Below are 6,000 nucleotides of genomic sequence, written 5' to 3'. Positions count from 1 at the left end.
TTAATAAAATAAAAAGCACGGACGAACTCTGGCGGGGTTAACCTGCGGACAACAGTTTTCCATGTGCCACAAGTTACTGAATGTAGCCTACAGCAGGCTATAACATCGACTACTACAAACCTATTGTACGATTTTATCCTCACGTTTGCTGTGTAAAAATGTCACTTTCAACAGAAATAAAAACAGGGAATAAAGAAATGATTTAAATCAGTATATCAACACTCATTTAAACAATTATATACATGCTGCTAAGATTAACCTCTACATCCCCATGATGTAGAGGTTCATCTATTTATGCGATTAAAATACTGCAATAGACAGAAAAAAACTTTAAATAAATAAACTGATAAATACAAAGATTTTCCATCCCGTATTGGCGATGATCCGAGATTTTCATTTTAAGTGGTAAGTGGAGGCAGAGGAGGACTGACGGGGTAAGAAAGTGTAGCAAGTGTTTCGGTATTAACACCGCTACTAGAAAGAGTGAAATCAGGTAATGAATGGACCAGGTAATCAGAAGATAACAGATTCCTGTCAAGAGAGATGGTAGCTGTTTGCACAACAAGAAGAGTCACACAGAGGCATGAGCTATATTTCAAAGGTAAGAGAATGGTTGTTTTACTTGTTTTCACTGTTTTGTTTTTCTGTTACCTTTTGTTTTTATTTTCTGAGAAAAGTAGAATGAAATAACAATAGCTGACATGTACAATGACACAAAAAAAGAAAAAGAATGATCCCCAAAATGGTACTTATCTGTCATGGTCCGGTGTTCCTGTCTGCGTGTTTCCTTGTTGGGCCGCCAGATGGCGGCACTTCGGTTTTGTGTCCTGTTTAATTGTATTATTATTTTCAATTATCCAATTTGTGTTTGCTGCTTGTCTCGTTTTCCCTTCCCTCTCTGTGGCCTGATTGTTCATGGTGCCCTCCTGTGTCTCGTCAGTGTCTGTTCTATTTAAGTTTCCCTCTTCCTTGACTCAGGTGCTAGATCCTTGTGGTTATGTCTGGTTGTTTTGTGCTCCCCTACCCAAGTACCTGCTCCATGCGTTCCTGCCCACGTCCTGGTTTCCTGGTGTTTTTGGATTTTCTGCATTTCCTTTGTTCCTGCGTTTGTAGTTCCCTTCGTTGTTGAAGGTCGCTCTGCGAGGCTTTGTGTTCCCTTTTGTTCCCTTCTTTCAGTAAAGTCTTTTGTTCTCATCATTTGGAGTTTTTGTATTTTTGCCCTCTGCGTTTGGGTCCCAACCCCCCACGCACCCTGACACTTATCACTGCCTTTTACTTATGTTTTGTATTTATACTCTTCCTGGTTCAACTAGTTTTAAGCTATTTTTCTTATTATGCTTACTCTGCACTGTTGGTATTACTTTAATGTATGTTGGTCTATTACTATTATAGCTATTGGTTCTAGTAAAATTGTCTGTTGGTTAGACTATAGGACTCTCACTCTGAAACCAGGGCTTTTATTTTGACACTAAGACTCTTATTTAAGACTCTTGAAAGTACCAGTGTAAATTAAACTTATCGCAATAAAACATATCAATTCAAAAACCACAAATTCGAAATACCTCTATCTAAAACACTTCAGCTCCATTTTAAATCATCGGTCAAGTATCAGCTCAATAAGAACACATGAAAACATTAACAGTGTGAATATACATGAAGCCACGCTCACCAGGACGAATGGCGTTTTAACTCAGTCTGTTCTGTTGTGAACTAAATGAGGATCAGTGCAAAATCAGTTTAGTGCGTGTGGTCGTTGAACCACTCGTTGCTGGTTTTCCAGCCTGTAAGAATGAAAATGCAAAAGCACTTGTCCTACCACCGTCGTAGAAAGGCACAAATGAACTCTTTCCTTCTCTTTCACATCACCGGTCGCTGGCATGGGTGACTCGCCCGTCTGCGCGCCGCTACAGCACTCCAGGGAGGACGAGCAGGTCGCAGACGAATCCAGGATTCAACCAATAGGAGTTTAACTCCAACAACAACAAAAAACAGGCGTTGCAAACAAAGCCGAAAGACTCATTAGCAGTCTATTTAAAATAAGTACATTCACTTAAAGGTTGGTATAAATCTTACTTGTGGTCATTTAAGACATAGTATGCATTGTAAACATTAAAATGTATGACACTTGCAACTTTCCATACAATATGTTCAATAAACCATGTTAACTGTTATGCCCATGTGAAAAGCCCATATAAATTGTAATTTTGTTCTCATGCACTCAGCATAGCTATAGTTAGATTAAACCGGGGGGATAATTAGCTACAGTTAGCTCGTTCAGTTTACAGTTCACATTGCTGTCGTCGGAACCCGTATGGTAAACAAACATAGCTAGCAGTAATCAGCGCCACTCTTACACGCCGTAACATCAGGTAAAAGAGGCGCGAAGTTCACCGCCGAAAACCACAGCCCGCCCGCACACATCGATCATAACACGCCAAAGGCAACGCCGACACACGCTATGCTATGAAGCGAGCAGATGCTTTTAGGTGCAGCTAGTCAGAACATCACTTCTCACAACACCATTTTCATTTTAAATACACCATTCTAGCGATTTATTTATTAAATGGAGCCTCACCAAGGGAAACTTTTCTCTGCAGTGATGTTACCCAAAAAAAGAAAAAAAAGACGATTGGAAAACTTTGCTAATACTCGCGATTTCTTCTTCTTATTATTATTATTATTATTATTATTATTATTATTATTATTATTATAATAAAACACTTTATTTATATAGCATCTTTCATACAGCAGTAGCAGCCCAAAGTGCTTCACACCAAGGAAATAATAATAATAAACAGTTAGAACAGGAAAAATAGAATAAAACAATATAACACGAAATATAAACGAATAAAATGGGATAGAATAAAATGTAAAATAATAAAATGGGATGAAATAATATAGAATGGAATAAAAAGTAACATAATAAAATAATAAAATAGGATAAAACAAAATGCAATAAAACACAATGAAATACAAGCCAATATATGTATATTTATAAAACAGGTAAAAGCAAAAGACAAGTAAATACTAAAATAAGATATAATCAAGTAAAAGCCATCAGAAAAAAGTATGTTTTCGGAGCACTTTTAAGAAGTGCTACATTTGGTGCCTCTCTGATCTGTCTAGGCAAGCTATTCCACAGCATGGGGGCATAGAAATAAAAAGAAGCTTCAGTCCACTTCTTTTATAGTTTACTTTTGAATTGCATAACAAGTTATCACCAGAAGATCTGAGGGCACATTTGGGCTGATATCTATTCAGATATGTAAGGTGGTGTTAAACCAGTCAGAGCTTTAAAAACAAGTAAATACCCACCCCCCCCTCTGTTATTGTAATGCTAGCAGACACCGGAAAAAACAGTACGCCGCTCACACACAAGTGAGATGAAGAGGGAGCCTGTTGCGCTAGCTCCGCCTACCCTCTCTGGTGGACCAACCACTGATGGGTGATGGAAAATGCGTTACTAACTATGCGCCGCTTGTGATTTTTTCCCGGGAATGTCGCCACAGACACCCAGTTCTTTAATCATAAATTATTATGATAGTAATAATATAAATTAATATAATAAAAGGCTCAATCACCATTGTGTTACCTGGTTCAGAAATATATAGTGACTTAACAGACATTTATTTTAATTTTATTTTTCGAGATTATTACTTTAAGAGAGGGAGGTTTGATATGGGTCTAAAGTTACTAAGAATTGAGGGATCCAAGTTACTTTTCTTTAGTAAGAGCTTTACAATGGCAGTCTTCAGTGCAGTTGGGAAGATGCCAGTCTTCAAAGAAGAGTTTACAATGGCCAAGACACTGTCTGACAAACTAGAAACGGTTTTAAAAAATATTGTGGGGATAGGATCAAATACACAAGTAGAGGGTTTTAATGGCTGGATAATTTCAATGAGCATTTGTGCATCAATCATGCCAAATGCATGCATGTCAGCTTTGCACGGGGCAACTGAACTGTCCAGGTCTGGGGTAGAACCCATTTGAGCTATGTGTAACCTAATAGTGCTTATCTTTTCTTTAAAATAATTGGCAAACTCTTCACATCTATTTAAGGATATGAGCTCACTGCCAAAATCAGCAGCTGGACTTGGATTTATCAAGCGATTGTCAGGACTCGTGGGGGGTACGGACCCAAAAGCAGAGGGACAAAACTCACAAATCCAAAATGGGAGGGGAACAAAAGACTTTGCTGACAAAAAAGGCAAACAAACAGGGAACAGAAAAGGCCACGATGGGCAAAAACACACTCAAAAAATATCTAAATAAAACAGAAAACAAGAGGAACTCACAAACACGGGCAGGGCAGAACGCAGGCAGGCAGAGCACAAGGGCAGGTACAAATGGTCTGAGCAAACATACGTAGGGAACAAACACAAGGAACCAGCACCCAAGTCAAGGGAACAAAGAACTTAAATAGACAGGGGGTAACAAGACACAGGTGAACTCAAAAAACTATTCAAACCAAAAGAGGGTAAAGACACAGGTGGAACAATGATAGAATACAGCTGAGACATATACAACTAACGGGAGCGGACACCATTGACAGAAAGTGCACCACAATTTGGCGCCTCAACAAAGGATAACCACGCAGAAACACAGAACCATGACAGCGATCAATTGTTGAAAAAAGCACTTTGGGATTATTCTTATTGTCACAAATAATCTTAGAAAAATAAGTCTGTCTTGTGTTTCTTATTGCTCTATTATAAATTGCAAGCTGTTCTTTAAGGATGTCTAGATGTACCTATAGTTTTGTCTTTCTCCATTTATGCTCTGCTTTCCAACAGTTCCTCTTTAGTTTAAGAATTTCACAGTTTTTCCAGGGTGTTTTATTAAATTTGGAAAATTCAGTATAGCCTGGGTAGCTCAGGGTAGATTTCTCATGAGGGTGCTAACCTCAAGTGTCCAGTGTGATACAGCTCTAAAAGTTTGTTTATTAAAACTATACACTAACTCATCAGTAGCTAGCGGGTTCAGTGGTACACATGTAAGATTTACAAGTTCTGTAAACCTATCAGCTGCTGCTGAGTTTAAAATGCACTTCTTTATAATACGATCAGCTTTTTTCTTTCCCTTTAACAACATGACATGAAAGAATACACAGAAATTATCTGATATAACAAGATCAACAACAGAGGAAATTGTAATACTTAGCCCACTAGAAATGACCAAATCTAGAGTATGGCCATGCTTATGAGTTGGCTCAGCAATATGCTGATTAAAATCAAGAGAGAGTAGTAAGTTTTTTAAATCCACGTCCTTGGAATCTGACACATTATCTTCTGGTTCTTTGAAATCACTGTCACTTCTCAATCAAATATCTATAAATGTGTTCTAAATTCACTCGTAAGTTACTTCAAATAATTTAGTTTGTTCAGAGAAATATTCACTCGTCCACTGTCACTTTTGCTTGTCCCGAAAAGGAAGGATGCTCCTAATTTTCTGTCTGTAGAAGGAACCAAAGGCGGTCTGATTGGCTAACTCGGCCAACTCATAAGGAGTATCGTCATTCTCATTGGCTTACAAATCCCTCTGTCAACTTATATTTAGATTGACTTGTAATTCCACCAATCACACTCCACTTTCTTGCATTGTCTTCAAAGGGTTTATCCATTCACATATTCACTTTTTAATGCTGGGATTGCATTAGATTGCAATATTTTTCTTATTATAAATCTGTTTCTTTTATCACTATTTCAGATGACAATATCGTATTTATTTGTTACTGGTTAGTTACAAATTATTTTTATTTCACTATCTGTTCAACTTTGTGGCATGTAACCCTGGGTTACAAAAGCACTTTGGTTGATTATAATGTAGGAATGTGGAATTCCCTTCATACCAAGATGTTTTAACATCACTGAATTATTTGTGGAGATTATAAGGTAGATGAAGTCATTTGTTATTTTATGCAGACAGTTTAAATTATTTCTGTTCCGCATGGAATTGCACACTTTTAGCTTCTGTCCCCCAAAGCCTGGGACTTCTGTCCCC

This window comes from Anguilla rostrata, chromosome 14, assembly GCF_018555375.3.
Source record: "Anguilla rostrata isolate EN2019 chromosome 14, ASM1855537v3, whole genome shotgun sequence".
NCBI lineage: Eukaryota > Metazoa > Chordata > Actinopteri > Anguilliformes > Anguillidae > Anguilla > Anguilla rostrata.
The sequence above is the reverse complement of the archived record's forward strand: the minus strand, read 5'-3'. Positions refer to the sequence as shown.